This window comes from Arvicanthis niloticus, chromosome X (genome assembly GCF_011762505.2).
Source record: "Arvicanthis niloticus isolate mArvNil1 chromosome X, mArvNil1.pat.X, whole genome shotgun sequence".
In the NCBI taxonomy this organism is placed as follows: domain Eukaryota; kingdom Metazoa; phylum Chordata; class Mammalia; order Rodentia; family Muridae; genus Arvicanthis; species Arvicanthis niloticus.
In genome coordinates, this window is record NC_047679.1 from 98826659 (window position 1) to 98844651 (window position 17993).

Below are 17993 nucleotides of genomic sequence, written 5' to 3' on the forward strand. Positions count from 1 at the left end.
GTGAGTGCTGGGCTCTGCCTGTGAGCACTCAAATTGTCCCTGTAAGGATTTGTATTTAATTTTTAGTATTTCAAATAATTTAGCATCATGGAGCCCTCGGCTACACTAATTTGAATGAATTATTTATTACAACCCCAGTGGGATGTCTCCACAGAGACAATCTACTTAAAGGATACCCATGTTAAAAGAAGTTGTACAAGATATATACTTCTTTATATATCTCATTTATCTATATATAACTAATAGAAATATGTGCACATATAACACATATGTGTCTTTATAACTTAAATACATATATTTATAATTTACTTATTGGCTAAGTGTGTGTGACATGTATGTGTTTAGCGAGTGAAAGTAGCATAGTAGTCATCTTGCAAAGGTCCTGCATTTGCTTCCAAGCACCCACAGAGGCTCATGACTACCTGTAACTCCAGCTCGAGATGATGTAATGTTCTCTTCTGGTCTCTAGCACCCACAGATAGGTCATATACACAGACATATATACATGTAAATAAATAAATAGATAAAACCAATCTTTAAAAGGACAGTTTGAAGGCTGGAGAGAGATGGTTCAGCAGTTAAAAGTGCTGGTTGGTCTTCTAGAGGACCTCGGTTTGACTCCCAGCAACCACATGATGGCTCATAGTCATCTGTAACTCCAGTTCAAGGAGATCTGACTCCCTAATCTGGCCTCTGGGGGCACCAAGCATAAACAGGCAAAACAGCCATGAACATAAAATATAACAACAACACTAACAATAATTTTTAAAAGGTAGTTTTGAAATAGTGTGAGGTCAAAACAAACAAACAAACAAGACAAGAACAACAACAACAACAACAAAAAACCCAGTAACTTCTTGGACAGAATAAAGCCACCCTAGACCTGAAGCAAGTTCTAGAATGGCAGTTCTATCAAGTCGCCTTGTCTTTACCCACCTTCACTTTGGCTTCACGCACACACAGGCACACTGCCAGTCTTTTTCTGAGGGGAAAAATGGCAAAGGTTCAGCCTTTGACATCACAGATAGAATAAATTGTGTATAGGCTACTTCACATTTGTTTTTTTTTTTAATATTTATTTATTTTATATATGTGAGTTCATTGGTGTTGTCTTCAGACACACCAGAAGAGGGCATCAAATCCTATCACAGATGGTTGTGAGCCACCATATGGTTGCTGGGAATTGAACTCAGGACCTCTGGAAGAGCAGTCAGTGCTCTTAACCACTGAGCCATCTCTCCAGCCCACATTTGTTTTTCAAAAATGTTTTCACCAACTTTCTACTTTCTGTAACATTCACCTTGAAGATTTTGAGGCTTAAAAACAAGCTCCAGCTCCCGTAGCTGCCAGTGGGCGAATCTACTGCTGAAGCCACTTTTGCCCTTCAGCAGTGGCCCAGGCTGCACAGCCCAGGGGCCTGTCATATTCCAGAAAACTGGCTGTTGAAGCTGATGCACATTCTCCCTGACACAGCGACCAGCACCATGGCCTTCTTGGTTCCTGTTATCCATGAGGCCTGCAGCACCAGCAGCAGACCCACCTTCTCCACTTAATTCTTCTGCTCCTTCCCTTTCTGCTGCTGCTGCTGCTCCTGACCCAGGCTGGCTCCCTCTACTCTCTTCCTCCTTTCTTCCCTCTCCAGCCAGCAAGTCTGTCAGTGCCTTCGTACCTGAAGTGGGGAAACGGAAAAATCAGGCGTCAGGGCCTAGGCTGGTGCTGAGGTGCCGTGGAGTCACCTCACGGTAAAGCCTGTGGCACACTGCGCCTGTTCAGTCGCAGTATGGGACACTCCTTCCCTCGTGGACATCGCCTACCCACCATTCCCATCACTCACTGACCAGTCACATTTTCCTCATCTTCCTCAGGTCTCATATGAAGCGCGTAATTGATGTTTGGACCCTCCATGTCCATAAGGCCTTGGAAGGCGCTTAGTGTGTGCTGTCCGTCGTGCCACTGTGTAGTCTGGAGCCCCCTACAGTTCCGAAAAACTGAACATCTCAACCATCAAGGGCTGTCTTCAGGTTAGTACAGTATCCAATCATGGGCGCACAGTCCTGACCTCCTGTTGATTGGAGTTGAGACCCTGAATTGTGAAACTTGGGACAGATTAGAGCTGCAATGAGCAGGGTGTATTTGAAGGAAATCATGGCCCTTGGGCAAAGTAGGATGTAGAAGGGGCTTTCACTTTGCATCTCAACTGAGTCCTCTGGCCTTGCTTAATTATCTTCCTAGGGAAGGGATGGCAGTCAACTACCGGAACCTATGGGGGGGGGAAGATCCCCCAGTAGCTCTGGAGGCCTCGCAGAAATGTGCGGATAATACCTCTTGGTCTAGTTCTCCACATTGGGTCCCTGGTCCTTGGCACAGACTGGATATTAAGCTAATGTGTTTATCAGGGAGGCTCTTCCTTTGGGCTGTCACAGAAAGTGAAGCACACGCAGTCTGTCGTGCTTCCATGCTCTGCCTTTAAGGGAGCTTGTGCAGAATTGCAGGGCCTGCTGGCTCAGTGGACAGATCAGAGGGCTCACCTTCGCCAAGTCTGCTGGGCACGGAATGGAGGTGGGTAGTAGCGGTGACGGGACATGGGACTTTAGTACTACTGTCAAGCTTTGATAAGTGCTGGTAAAAGCTGTGAGACTTTTCATACCTGTGCTGAGCCTCCTCACATTTGCCTTGAACACACCACACACACACACTCACACAGACACACACAGACACACACACACAGACACACACACAGAAACACACACACACATACAGACACACACACACACACACACACACACACACACACACACACACACACACACTTCTAATGTCTTCTCTGAAAGGTCAAATTGTCAAGAGCAGGCTTTTATGCCTTGGTCTCCATCTTGGAACTGTCAGTCAAGCAGCCCCTTCGCTGGCATGTGGCTGGTCTGATCCTATGGTAGCCAACTTTTCCAACTCATCTGTTCTGGTCACCATGAGACTAACAGGGTCCTTAAAAAACTAGTGTATCTCCAGTCATTTCCATGTCTGAGCTGGCAATTTGGGAACCCTGATGCTGGAGTAAGAATTCTTCCAGAAAAAGAGTTACCTTACAGTTTCAATAACTGCTTGTATACCAAAACTGCGTATGTGTATCTCTTCTCTTCTCTTCTCTTCTCTTCTCTTCTCTTCTCTTCTCTTCTCTTCTCTTCTCTTCTCTTCTTTCTTCTTGCCTTTGTCTTTGAGTAAATCCTGAAACTGTTATTGGTAAGGTGCTGAGAACATGAGAATTTTTCTTTCTAGTCTGACCACAGTCATAGAGACACCAATTTCTGGGCAGGGGATGTAGCTTGGTTGACAGTGTTCTGCTATATAAGTAATAGCATGACTTAGAACCCCTGAACTACATGGGGAGCTGGGTACATGGTGAGCAAAGACATTAAGAAGTGACCCCAAGATCTCCAAAGATGATGGCCTATGACTTCTGCCTTTTGTGACCACCACAGGGTTGGAGGGGACCTAGGGTAATGGTCCTGGTGGCAAGTAATTCTTTGTCATTTTAATTGATACAGAGGTCATTTAGATTATACTTCCTGCTCTAATTTATCTTTTCTCAGATCTCTGATAGTTATTGTACTGGCTGATTTTGTGTGTCAACTTGACACAAGCTGGAGTTATCACAGAGAAAGGAGCCTCCCTTGAGAAAATGCCTCCATGAGATCCAGCCGTCAGGCATTTTCTCAATTAGTGATCAAGGGGGGAGAGCACACTGTGGGTGGTACAATCCCTGGGCTTGTAGTTTTGGGTTCTATAAGAAAGCAGGCTGAGCTAGCCAGGGGAAGCAAATCAGTAAGCAGCACACTCCATGGCCTCTGCATCAGCTCCTGCCTTCAAGTTCCTGCCCTGTGTGAGTTCCTATCCTGTTTTCCTTTGGTGATGAACAGCAATGTGGAAGTATAAGTTGAATAAACCTTTTTCTCCCCAACTTGCTTTTTTGGTCATGATATTTTGTGTAAAAGTCAGGAAATACAAAAGTCAGGAATACAAACCCTGACTAAGACAGTTATTGATGGCCAACTGTAAGTTCTGTCAGTTTAACAGAAGCAAGTAAACCAGCACCCCCTCCAAAGGCCACAGCTGCTCAGTCAATCCATCTTATATGTAAAAACCAGACTCACAGTTTACCTTGCTGGCAGACCTCACACTGAAAGAGATAAACTCACAAAACAGGTTCCAGTGCAACTTTTTACTATACTTTATTTAAAGGAACTTGTTTTGCAATGACTACTGTCAGCAGTTAACTGCCTGTCTCAAGGTAAATGATTGTGTAGAAAAAGAAAAGGTTTGAAGTTTTCGTAAGTTGTGAGGGTCTAAAGAATCAAAAGTATATAAATGCAAGATATAGAGCTCTGAGGATGTGAAAGCTTAAGTTGTAAGGGTCTAAGACAGTCATCGAAGGGGTGTAAATGCAAGTTATAAAGGTATAAGTATCTAAGGAGGTGATTTAAAGTATATGAAAAATGAGAAGTCTTTCAGATTTCTTTCCCTGTCTATGCTACTGTTATAGTAACACTTCAAATTTTCAGAGTTTTAACAAGAATCAACATGAAGTGGAAATCTGTGGTTGTGTCATATGTTGCAGACTCATGTGATGTTTTGCTGAAGCAAGACCTGAGCGTAGACACGTGACGTTTGGAGAGTATAACTATGACCCAAGGTGATAGGCACTTGCATAGCCAGTTGTACATCACTTCATTGGTCTTGCATCTTTGCTCATCTTCACTGCCTTGTGAGAGGCACCACAAGAGAACTTCTCCTGGTTTTCTGGCCAGTTGTGGTCACTGCTGCTGACTCCTGACAATTTAGTGGAGGCCTAGCTATTTCTACTGGATTGTGTCTCCTCTGCTGATTTGTATTTTGTGACACTCTTTGAACTGTGATGATAGTATCCTGACACAACTGAACTGGACCGCTGGTATCCTGACAATGGAGGTTGTAATTGCCCCAAAAGAACTACTTCTAAATAAGTCCACATCACTTTCTCCTATTTAGCATCTTTACCTCCTATCTTTGAACAGTGGGCTAGAAAGGGGGGATGTCAAAGTATTTGAGAACCCTTATTAATGTAGGTTTCAAAAAACTAAGCCTACACCAATGGGATTCTAATAAGCTATTAATATAGCCCTGATAAAGCACAGGCTACTATTATTATCATAGTCACAGGCACAAAAATTTAAATTTCCTTTTTTTCTAAGTATAGATTTAAAGGTGCTTTTCCTTGTGATGAAAACATCTCTGTTCAATCTAAATATCCAGCCCTCTGAACTAAAGAAAGAGTATTTATGCCTTTAACTCAAAACCATAGCTTTTGCTATGACTCAGTCATGAATCTACTCTAGCTGTTTACAGATAACCTATTAGCTGCTTTTTCCCCTACAATGAGAATTTCAGTACAGATTGCAAACAATAGTAATGCTAATGTATCTAAAACTTTTATCTCTTTTTGTAAACTTAAAAAAAATTATGTAAGCTCAGGGAGTCATGACACAGGCTAAATAGACTTCAGATACATAGTGTCTATAACCAAAAGCTTAAGCTCCCCCCTTCCCCCCACCTCCCAGCCCAGCTGCCTACCCCTGAGGGTGGGCTTGCCCTTCCTCTGGTCTTGAGACTTCTTTCCTCCCTCCAACTAGGACCACAGGCCTGGAAGTTTGAAGTGTACACTCAAAGATTTTCTCTAAAGATACCTTACTTTCTATCCCTAGTCTATATCTGTTTTTAACAGATTGCCAAGCAACTACAGACTAGAAACTGCTTCAAAACTGCCTGCAGCACTCCAGGTTCAGGTGGTCTTTCAGAACCATCTAGCAAAAGAGATGGGCCTGAATCCTCTGTTCATTTCCATCCTTTGACTAACATTCCAGCCTTGCTAGGCCCTGACAATGATGCTCTAATTTCAGCTGAGAAGCAGTTACAGAAGTGATTATGTTACCCCTTATCATCAACAAAAAGGTAGGAATGTCAGCTCCAAAAGAAATTCAGGACAAATGACTATCTGTGGTGTCTATTAGCATACCAAGGCTCATATTTTATCCAGGCTTCCTCAGTTTCATAACTACCTGTGGCTGTTCTCAATTCTTCTTAACCTGTTCTTTACAGCTCACCTCACCCTGATCCCTACCCTAAACTTCTCCAGCTTGTGGGATTCTCTCATCCAGATTCTCCTTTTTCATATAATTCCTTTCATTTTATCCATGCACTCTCTTGGATTTTTGCTCATTCTGTTTTGTCTTTCTCTCTTAGTCCTCTGCTCTTTTCTTATCCACTCCTCTCTTACGGCCAAGTTCACTCTGCTGGCCATGTTTAATATATTACTTTCCCTCTTTGCTCTGTATTCTTCCAAATGCCCTGGCTGTACTCCCCCTCATATCTATAATATAAACCTTGCCCTCAGTCATACCCTGGAGTAGTCATGTCCTCATTTTATACACTCACCATCCCTTTGTATTTACGTTCATTCTTTAAATGTTCAACTCCCCAAAGGACTATAATTTAAACTTTTATTTATTTATCTTTTTGTTGTCATTGTTGTTGTTTTTAATTTAATCCAGCAACATGGCTGCCCTGGCAAGGGATCACTTCCAAAGACCTTCTAGGTCTATATAATCCTGGTGGAGTGTAGACAAGCCTTGGATTACATTATGATCTAGCTGAAATGCAGACACTTCTTTAGTACACTTAGTTCCTAACAATGAAGGTAAGGTTAGTTTGTAAAAGGAAGTACACAAGTTTGAAAGTGACATTGAATTGAAGGGCAGACAATGTGATGGATCAGAAAGATTTGAAAGAATGAGAACAGAACAGAGTGAGTCAGTGGAGATCAGTGCTGTGGAGTGCAGTCCCAGGTGAACTGAGTTCAGTTAGTTCATTGGAGTTGAGTTCATGCAGTTCAGTGCAGGTCAGCAGAGGCAGTTGAAGCAAGAGAATGAGAAGGTGCCAGAAGATAAGAACTCATTTCCAGAGTTAATTTGAGATCAAGCAGAAAAAATTAGTGAGAAGCAAAATAAACTGGTTTGAGTCAGTCAGCTTGGAAAGGAGTTTGTACCAGAACAGTTGAGTTGAACCAGCCATCCAGAGTTCAGAAAGAACTAGAAAGAATGATTTTATCCAGCAGTAAGCCTGAGAGGCTGAAACATTCTAGGCCTAGATTAGACTGGAGGCTAGAAGCTTCCAGGACTAGGCCTAGGGATAGTTAGAGCAGAGAAAGAAGTGCTCTGGGCTCAGCCCAAGCAGTGTAGTTTGCATAGCTTGTGTGAGTGGATTCCAACTCATCCCCACCCCCATCCGAGGAAATGAAAGATACTTTTACAACTTTTTACTGATTCTTTGTAAATTTCATATCATGAACCCTGATCCCACTCATCTCCCTGTCCATCCATATCTGCCCTTGGATCTTGCAATCTCCCAGTCACCAAAGAAAATGAACAAACAGACAAAAGTTTTTCTGTAGATGCTCTGGTGTGTCACATACCCCTTTGCCCAAACAGATTTTCTTACAAATACTCATTGCAGTGAGTTATTGGTATTGTTTGAGGCATTTAGTGTCTGCTACATTATCAATACTAAATACTAAATCCTAACTGGGACTCCTCTCAGATATCCTTTGATTGCCTTGTGTTATGAAGATTTTTCAGCTTTGGTTCTGAAGGACCAGGCCCTTCATACATCCCAGCATTCATAGATGAGGTAGATGTTGGGGTGGGATAACTCAAAATCCTGGATCTAGGCCTGTGTGGTGGCTGGGTTGGCCAGCTGTCCTGCACACACACCACCTAGGCTAGCTCTCTAGTACTTCCCAGGTAAGGGGTGGGGCCAGCTCACCTGAGTGCAGCAGCTGGCAAGGGATAGAGATAGCTCTCATGCTCTCAAGTCCTCAGGGCCAGCTCTCCTGTGCCCAGGCTACCCGGGCCAGGTCTACTGTGCTGCCCAGCTAAGGTTTAGGGCCCAGTTTTCCAAGTGCTGCAGCTGGTATAGGGCAGAGCCAGCTTTCTTGTGTTTACACCCACAGGGCCAACTGTCCTACACTGTCCAGGCTAGGGGTGGAGGGTGGGAGGAGTAGGTCATTTCTTCTGTATCCATGGCACTACAAGGCCAACTGAGGAATAGAGCCAGCTCTGCATAGCCCTTAGGTATCAACATGGCCCCAGGCAGCAGCCCAGACCAAGGACTTCTGCATGGCCTTTGGTGGTAACATGGGCCATGGACATTGATGCTGACCCCTGCTGCAGCAGGACCAGTGACTCAAACATGGCCCTTGATGGCAGTGTGGGCCAGGACCTTTGGTGATATCTTAGAGTGCTCACATCAGGCTGTTCCTCACTACGCCAAGAGTCTCCAATTCTACATCTCTTCATTGTGCACACATTATTCTGCTTCTTTCTCTTCTATCTTTTCAGTACTTACTCATCTTAATGGAGCCCTGGGCCCCTGGGTGTCTTTCATGTGGCATTGGGTAGGGGTTGTCCTGTTTATCTATTTTTCTTATTTTATTAATCCTTTGAAAATGTCATACAGAATATTTTGATCATACCTAGATACACTCCTTTCCTTACCCCAGCCAATGTTGTGTCTTTTATTTATTTATTTATTTTTTTTTTTTACAAAACATACTATGTGCAGTTTGTGCTGCGTGAATATGAATATTCTTAGATACATGGCCTTTTCTTGGAGCATGGTCTGCCTATAAGTAGGCACATCTTTAAGAAGACTGTCTTTCCATCTCCCAGCAACTATTAATTGTCCATAGCTCCTTAGCTAGGGCTAGGATTTCATACTTACCTCCCGTCTTCATGCTGGAATATTGTCTGGCTCATGTAGGTCTTGTGCATGTGGTTACACCTGCTGTGTGTATGTGCAACTGCCTTGATGTGTCCACAAAACACTGTTACTGTATAGTTATTTGCCACCTCTGGCCTGGCCTATGCAATCTTTTATCCCTCCTCCACAATGATCCCAGCCCCTAGGAGTGCATTTGGCATATGATACAGATGTCTCATTTATTGCAGAGCATTCTGAAGTCTTTTCATTTTCTGCACCTTGACCTGTTATGAGTCTCTACATTAATTATCATCTACTACAAATAGGAGCTTCTCTGATGAGGGCTGAGAGATGCAGCGATCTATAGATAAAGTAATAAGTCAGGATTCTGTTTACTATTATGCTCATTTAGCAGAGTAACAGTTGGTTTTTCCCTAAGACTTATGACCTGTCTAGCCATAGGTTCTTGACCTTATAATGGTGCCAGGTTTGGCTTTCAAGTTGTGGAGTAGGCCTTAAAAATGATCAGAAAGTGGTTGCTTACTCCCATGCCATTCGTGTCACTATTGTGCCTATGTCCATATCCTTCCAGGCAGGTTTTTTATTGTAGCTCACAAGGCTCACAGCCAGATAAGATATGACAGCAAGTACCAGGCACGGAAGGAATCACCATATGATGATTATTTTATCCTCTGGTATCATGTATAGCACCTTCCAGCACTATGAAAGCTGTGGTCCTAGGTTTATAGAGGGACTTTCTTAGACCCTCCAGGTAATGACACAGAGGATTTTTAATATTTTAAATATTAGGGCTTTTAGCTAGGACAGTTTCCCAGACAGATACCCAGCTTAACCAGACTAATCCTGGCACTACATCCCTCCACATGGCTAGCTCCACTTCTCTGCTCTGGTCTGTCTGTTCACTAAAATGTTCATGGCAAATCTGGGCTCATTTTTTCTCCCAGCATCCCCCCGCCTCTTTCTAGGAAGTTCTGCCCTCCACTTCCTGCCCAACTATTGCCCATCGGCTTTTTATTACAGCCAGTCAGATACAATTCTAGATCACCTCTAGGTTAGTGATAAATATTCACAAAATATGAGACTGGTGATGGGCCATAGAAATAACAATATCAAGATCCAGCTAACATTTAGCTCTTTGCCAGTAGAGATTTAACAATTGAAGACACAGAGCTATACCTTCACACAATGTATCCCAACACAGGTTAGAACCAGCATGACTACTCTGTGTGTGACTCAATGATGGGGTGTTTTAAGCATCAGGGTCTTACCGTCACATTCTGGCAGATAACTGTGACTGTTTGAATGAAAATGTCCCCAGTATGCTCAAGTATTTGAACATCTTGGATTCCAGTTGGTGGTGCTATTTAGGGAGGTCATGGTAAGGTGTATGTAACCTTGCTGGAGGAAGTATATAGCTGGGCCAGGCTTTGGGATTTTATAGCCTCACCTCACTTCAGGTTTACCCCTGATCTTTGTTTCCAGTTAAGGATGTTTGTTATCTCTTGGCTTCCAGATCCTGCTTCCATGCCTGGCACTTGCTGCCATATCTTCCTGCATGATGAAGTCTTATCTTTCTGAATCCCTAAGCCAAAAGCAATTCTTCCTTTTATAAGATACTTTTGGTGATGGTATTTTACCATAGTAACAGAAAAATAACTAATACAGAATAATACTAATAATACTAGAGTGTGGGCTATTGCTAGAAAGAACCTGACTTATTAGGGATGTGGAAGACTTTGGAATTTTGAACTACAAACATGGTCAAATGCTGTAAGCAGAGTCTAGGGAGGTGTCCCAGTAGAAGCCTGGAAGACAGAAGTGTTGGGGGCAATGTGACCATGATGGCTTGAGTTGAGAGGTTTCCAAGGGGAAAATACGAGCAACTGGATGAGAGGACATTCTTGTGATTATTTTGGCAAAGAATCTGTCTGCCTTCTGCTCATCTTAAGAACTTGTCTGAGGCTAAACTGAAAAGTAATGGACCAATTGAAGGTAAGTTCAAGACAGCATAATACCGAATCCGTGGCATACTACATTTGTAAGTGTACAATGAAAAACAAGTGGGGCAGAAAGGAATACAAAATGTACACTTTGGAGAAAAGAGCACTAGGAAACTTAATGTTGCAACCAAGTCTTATGCTGAGAGCCTACAATCGTTTGACATTAGCAAAGTTAATGTGAGGCCTCCTGCTCTCCACTTGTGCTATAGGAAGGATACCTTCAGGGTAAGACTTCCTGTAACTATGCTTTAAACTTCTGAAATAAAAGAGACCCTAAAGCCGGGCAGTCGTGGCGCACGCCTTCAATCCCAGCACTTGGGAGGCAGAGGCAGGCGGATTTCTGAGTTCGAGGCCAGCCTGGTCTACAGAGTGAGTTCCAGGACAGCCAGGGCTACACAGAGAAACCCTGTCTCGAAAAACAAAAAACAAAACAAAACAAAACAAAACAACAACAACAACAAAAAGACCCTAAGGAGTTTTCTGCGTTTGAAAAGCAAACAAAAGCTGCTGTAAACATGATTCTGGGGGAGAAAGTCCATCCCAAGCTGGCAGCTGAACTTTGTAGTGCTGTACAGTACATGGCACTAACTTTATAGTGGGCTTTCCAGTTCAAGAAATGGGATCCCAGGGCCTCTTTTTTTTCTTTTTCTTTTAAACCAGAAAGTAGATTAATATCTGAAAGCCAGAGAGTCCCAAATCTCACAAGGATGAGGCTCTAATACATCATTGGCTCCTTTGTCTCTTATGTATGAATATATATTCTGCTTGGGTGCTTTTAAATTACTAAGCAGTGGTCACTAGAATGTGAAGATAAGGGAAAAAAAAGAAACTGCAGGGGTGACATGATCAGTGTCAGGTGCAAAGGACACTCTACTCCCCTCAATTCTGGGGCCTGTTCCCCTCTACCAAAGGAGTTACTGCTTATCACCGTCAGAAAGGAATACATGATTATTGTGGTGCCTAATATCATACCAAAATTTATGCTGGTCTTGGGCTTCCTCAGTTTCACAGCTGTGGCTCTTCTAAGCTCTTCTTACCCCACACCCTACCCTAAACTTTTCCAACTCATAGACTTCTGTCCCACAGCTTCTTGATCCCATACAACCATGTTACTTCAGCCATGTGCTCTCTAGGTCTTTTGTCTTTTCTCTTGGTCCCTCTTGCCTCTCTTTTTTGGTCTCATTTGCCTTCACTCTCTTATTCTTCCTTCCTTCCTACCCCCTCCTTCCTTTCGTGGTTCAGGCTGGTTCAGTCTGCCAGCCATGTTTGACCTATTACTTTCTCTCTCTGTTCTGTACTCTTCCAGATGCCTCTGGCTGTACTGTCTGTCACATCTACAATAAAAACCTTCCCCCTCAATCACCTTGGAGTGGTCATGTCCTTAGTTTTTATAGTCAGTTCACATGTACACATGAGTGTACTGGTCAGCTGTATGTACATATGGACATTGACCAGACCTCATGGGTATTTTCTGTTGTCTATTCTCCTTGCTCTATAGATCCCCCCTGTTCTACACTGGTGCTTTTTGGGGTCCAGGAGTTACCTCATAAACCACACGTACATCAATCTCAGTCAGACAGGGATAGCTTATTGACCATTTGCCCTAGGACTGATCAATTAGGGTTGCAAACCAGACTTGGGAGCTGACTGTGACCACAAATGTTTTCCATGGCCAGTTTATAAAGGCAAAAACCACAAAGAACTCATGTACAGGTATAGAAAGGGCTTCCTGGTGGTCAGATTGGACTCAAGTTATTTTGGCTAGCTAGACAGAACAGTTCTAACTGACTTTAATTCGGATTGGTCCTAAGTAGAGCTTATGGTTGTGGAATTTCTTAAAATTAACAAACCTCGGAACATAATAATAAATCTCAGAACATAACAGGGTGTGTGGTCAGCTTGACTCTGTTCTGAGTCAAGCTATTTTTCTGTCAGTAACAATATGAAATGACTGACAGGCATGGAACAAAATGGCTACAGTTATGTGAGGGAGCAGACTTCAACAGTGCTCAAGCCCATCTCAGAGTAAAAGAATATTACCTTAGTTTAGGGGTCTATATTTCCATGGATTCTATGGGGCTGGAGATAAATCTTTTGATTATGAAAAATATGCAAACAAAAATCAAGCAGGCTCCTGGAATCAAAAGCTTAACGACTATGATACACTTGAATCTCCCTAAAGATGAAAAACATCCCCAGATCATTTATCTGGGTTCTATTCACTCCATGTAACAACCTTCATCTGATTGGTGGTTTGTTCTATGACATTTCCTTCATCATCTATTTGTACACTCAGGTTGAATTTTTCACAAGTTCCTCCTTTGGAAGCAAGAACATAGTCTAAAGCTAAATGGTTTTTGGTAGATAGCATTGGGGATTTTGCTTTGTTGTTTGGTTAGAATATTAAGGGCATTTGCAGTTTTATTAGTTATAATTTTAGCAGCAGTTTATAATCTTGATGATTGATTTAGCATATAGATAGGTAAACCACCAGGATCCAGACTATGCCCAATGTCTGGACCATAACAATGGATTATATGTTTATATGGCCAGTTGTTAGCTTTACAGTCAACAATTTGTAAAGCCAGTCAGTTTCTTTGGGTCTCCTAGTCCTCATATATCGTGTGTGTGTGTGTGTGTGTGTGTGTGTGTGTGTGTGTGTGTGTATGTCCAAATACTCTCCTCTGGCAAATGAGAGTAGGAACAAGGAGGGCTGGATATATCTTAACACACAAGATCTGGACCAGATTAGAGGAAACACAGCATAAGCTGTTTTCCTACATATCCAATATAGTCTACCTGAAGCTTACCATTTGATGTTCATACTCCAGTGTCTCATGTCTGTCAGAGGTGAGCGAAGTCAGACAAAAGGTGGGTATAGATGAGTTAATCCAGCAACAGGGCTGATAACATCCAAATATACCTTCTAGGTCTTTATGACCCAGCTGGAATGCAGCCATGCCTTTAGTACAAACCTTTGATCCCTTTGGATGGGATCCTTCAGTATATACATTTAATCCCAAACAATTATGTCTCATTGAGGGGCAGACAAAGTGATGAATCAGAGAAAGATTGACAGAATGAATCAGAGATAGGATATGCCCAAGTCTCAGGAGAAAACCTATAAGAGTAGTGTAGGGGGAGTCAGTTTAGTCAGTTTATTTGTTGTGCATTTCAGTTGGGAGTCAGTTGGGAGTCAGTTGGGAGTCAGTTTAGTCAGTGAGTTGGGAGTCAGTGCAGTGAGTGCAGTGCAGTGGAGTTGACTTCCTCAGTGAGTTCATGCAGTACAGTGCAGGTCAGCAGAGGCAGTTGAAGCCAGAGAATAAGAAGGAGCCAGAAGATTAGAGCAAGTTATCAGAGTTAATTTGAGGCCAATCAGAACAATTCAGTGAAAAGCTGAGAGAAGCCAGATTGAATCATTCAGCTTGGAGAGAGGAGTTTGAGCCAGAACAGTTGTGTTGAACCAGCCAGCCAGAGTTCAGAGTTCAGAAAGAACTAGAAAGAGTGAACTTATTTAGCAGTAAGTCCTCAAGGTGAGAATTACATCTAACAAAGAAAAGTTACTTTTACAGGTGGGAGTTTTGTTCTGAATGGTTTAGAGATTCCCACCACTGAGTTTTTTGGACAGTTTCATTATACAATCTTTGGCCTAGGCGTGTTAGACAGCATGTTAGGCTTCTAATGGAAGCAATCAACTCCTTTCCCCTTGGGAAAATGTAATTTTCCCAATAACTGAGGCTTTAAGAAACTGTGTTCAGAAAAAAAAAAAAAAGAAACCACTTTCTGGTAGCAGAATAAGGGGGGGGGCATCCAATTTTTTTTTCATAAAGTTCGAGATGATCAGAATGTCTAGCTTCCTAGGGTCATTGATCTCTGTTAGTCTCTCTACATACACAGCAAGAAGAGACTTTAAAAGCCTGTACTGCTTTCTGCCATCTTTAGAAACAAGTTTCTGGTTATAGAAGGGTTTTGGTGTGCATACTTCTATTTATTTCTTCATAGAAGAACTGGAATACTTGGTATGACATGGCTTTGTGGGTGACAGGAACCCCTTTGAAATATAACATTGTCCCTGATTGTGTCTTTATCATCTAAAGTGAGCGCGCGCGCGCACACACACACACACACACACACACACACACACACACACACCACATGCATGTGTGCATATTTCAGCCTGCCACTCTTACCATGTGTCCTTTAAGTTGAGAATAATGAAATAGCCAGGGTTACAGGTCCCCAATTAACAGTTCCATTGTGACAGTTCCCTTTGGAAGTACTACCACTTAGTTTGTTTTCTGCCAAGAGGCCCATGTCACTCATGTTCAGTTAGGATGGTAGGTTTTGGAAGAGGGAATCATAGCCAAATCTCCATTTAGTCTGTTTTCTTATTCCCAGGATAGCTCACTGCATAATTCAACATGGTTTTTGGACCTTAATTATAATGTTGCGTGAGTCAAAAAGTATTAACATTAACTTTTTAAATTAGTGATCCTTATATTTTGGCTCATTCAACCTCTGCCTGGGTGGTTATTTTTTTTTTTAAAATTTGTGTATTGAGGCTGAAGAAATGGCTCTGTGGTTAAGAGCACTGGTTGCTCTTCTAGAAGAACTGGGTTTAATTCCCAACACGTACTTGGAGACTTACAACAATGGTAACTCCTATTCCAAGGGGATCCAGTGTCCTTTTCTGGTCTCTAATGGGCATTGAATGCACATGGTGTATAAACATACATTCTAACAAATACCCATATACATAGATTTTTAAAAAATCTTAAAATTGTATATAGGTGTTGTGGTGGTTTGAATTAGAATAGCTCCTGTAGGTTCATGTGTTTGCCAGCCCCAGTTGGTGAGCTGCTTCTGAAGGATTAGGAGATATAGAATTGTTGGAGGAAGTGTGTCATTGGGGGTGAGCTTTGAGTGGCTTTGCAGTTTCAAAAGCCCACATCAGGCTCAGTGTCTTGCTTTCTGTCTGTTGCTTATGGATCAGGATGTAAAGTCCTTAGCTATTGCTTCAGTGCCATGCTTTTATGCTTCCCATCATGATAATGGACTAACCTCCCAAACTCTAAGCAAGTTCCAAAAGAAATACTTTCTTTCTATATAGAGCTGCCTTGGTCATGATGTCTCTTCACAGCAATAGAACAGTAACTGAGGCAGGTATGTTTTTACATGCCTATATATTTGTGCACAACATGCATTTCCTGGTGTTGGTGGAAGCCAGAAGAGGGCGCCAGATCCCCTGGAATTGGACAGATGTTTGTGAGCCATAATTTGGGTGATAGAAATCAAATCTCCAACGTTTGGAAGAGTAGCCAGCATTCTTAACTGCTGAGGTATCTCACCAGTCCATAGCCCATAGGTATATTTTGATAAATGAATACGGTAAAGTAGGATCCACATATCCCCTTGACATGATCAAGTTATATGAATACATTGGTTACCACTAGAGGAGGTTATTGAACCACAAAAAGGGACCAGATTAGGGGCAGTGGACAGAGACTATACATCTCCTATCAAAGACATGAAACTGCACTAACAGAAACCCTTTTCACCACAAATCCAGTCATCTGGAGCCGCTTCAACTAAATGCATAGCAAAAGTTAAGTGGGGATAAGAGCAAATAGGTAAAGGCAAAGGGTTGCAGAACATTACGATGGGACAAAACCAGGTCACTTAATGAACTGTTGACTCATCAGTGCTTTAAGGTGCCTCCACACATGGGCTGGTCAGCTTCGGGTGTGACCACCAGCACAGAGCTGTAGATATCTGGTTTTGCCAGGTCCTCTGGTTTCCTTGAGTCGTTTGCTGCCGCAGCCTGGCCTCTCCAGGTGGTCAGCTTGCATGGTATTGATGTGTCAGAAACACATTCCCAGCCACCAGGCAATGGGTTTCAATCTGCTAGGATGGATTCAAGAAATTACCTCTGTATCTTTAGTGCAGCAAGGATGAATAAAACAACAGAGCAGACCTTTCCAGAGGGGCTTTAGGGGCCATGCATTCTATTTTCTTACCATACTGCAGCCCCTGGTTTAAAGGAGACGGTATCTCTGGTGAAGCTCACAGGCACTATAATGTATAGTAACCAAGGCTGGGCCAAGGGCCTGTATTTGTTGTTTTAAGATGATACCTTAAGGCTCTCCATATGCCTAAATATGGATAAAGCAGTGGGAGGAGGGCACCCATAAAGGATTTAATAAAGGCAGAACCTTGTCTGGCAGGGGTATATATAATTCTTAATGAGGTGGATGGTAACAGTTAATTCCAGTGTAAGTGAGTCTTTTGAAACAGTTTTCTTAGTCTTCATTTCACTGTCTAATTCTTACATTCCATCTTCCTGGAGCAGCTGTACCATTTCAGCTATAATTGCTGGTCTGTTATCTGATCCTTTGGTGACAGGAATTCCAAAGCAAGGGAAGATCTCCATTAAGAGATGTTGGACTTCCAAATATCTTTGTGTGTGTGTACAGATGGGGAAAGCTTCCATCCAGCCTGAGAAAGATCACACAAAGACTAGAAGATTGCAGCCTTAGACTCAAGGCATTTCAATGAAATCCACAAATATATTTCAAAAGGAGTTATTATCAGTTCCACAGGAAACCCAACTGCCCACACTTGAAAAGACATTCTAAATATCCAGAAATGAGGTCAGCCTGGACAAAAGGAGGGTTTCTGGTGGTTAGATAAAAAGCTCACATTCCTTAGGAGTTTGTGAAACTGGTTCCCATATGCCAAAAGGAATCATTTCCCTCATGTCTCACACTTGAAAAGACATTCTAAATATCCAGAAATGAGGTCAGCCTGGACAAAAGGAGGGTTTCTGGTGGTTAGATAAAAAGCTCACATTCCTTAGGAGTTTGTGAAACTGGTTCCCATATGCCAAAAGGAATCATTTCCCTCATGTCTCATAGAAGGGACACAGCCTCATCCATGGCGCCTGTTAGCATCAAAGGATATTTCTGTGGGTGACTGCATTAGACATCTTTTTGTCCCTTAACATCTTTTTATACATGCATATGTCTATACTTTAGGATGCTTCTATGTAGTGTTTTTCATATGACTTTTTAGAAATGTCTTCTGTGTTAATTATCCCTTCCCACTCCCCCTAACCATTTACACTGGTACATTTTATTTCCCATTTTATGATAGCTTCTCTTCCCCAACTACAGACTCTTACTGGTT

General features: G+C 42.4%; 1 pseudogene across 1 annotated transcript in view; it reads left to right on the forward strand.

Moving 5' to 3' along the window:
• The window catches only part of LOC117694352 (microtubule-associated protein 4 pseudogene), a 40307-nt pseudogene that overhangs the window by 3234 nt on the left and 19080 nt on the right, over positions 1–17993 (forward strand). The window contains exon 2 of the transcript XR_013106069.1: positions 1866–2021. The product of XR_013106069.1 is annotated as a microtubule-associated protein 4 pseudogene (transcript). The remainder of the gene's footprint in view (positions 1–1865; positions 2022–17993) is intronic.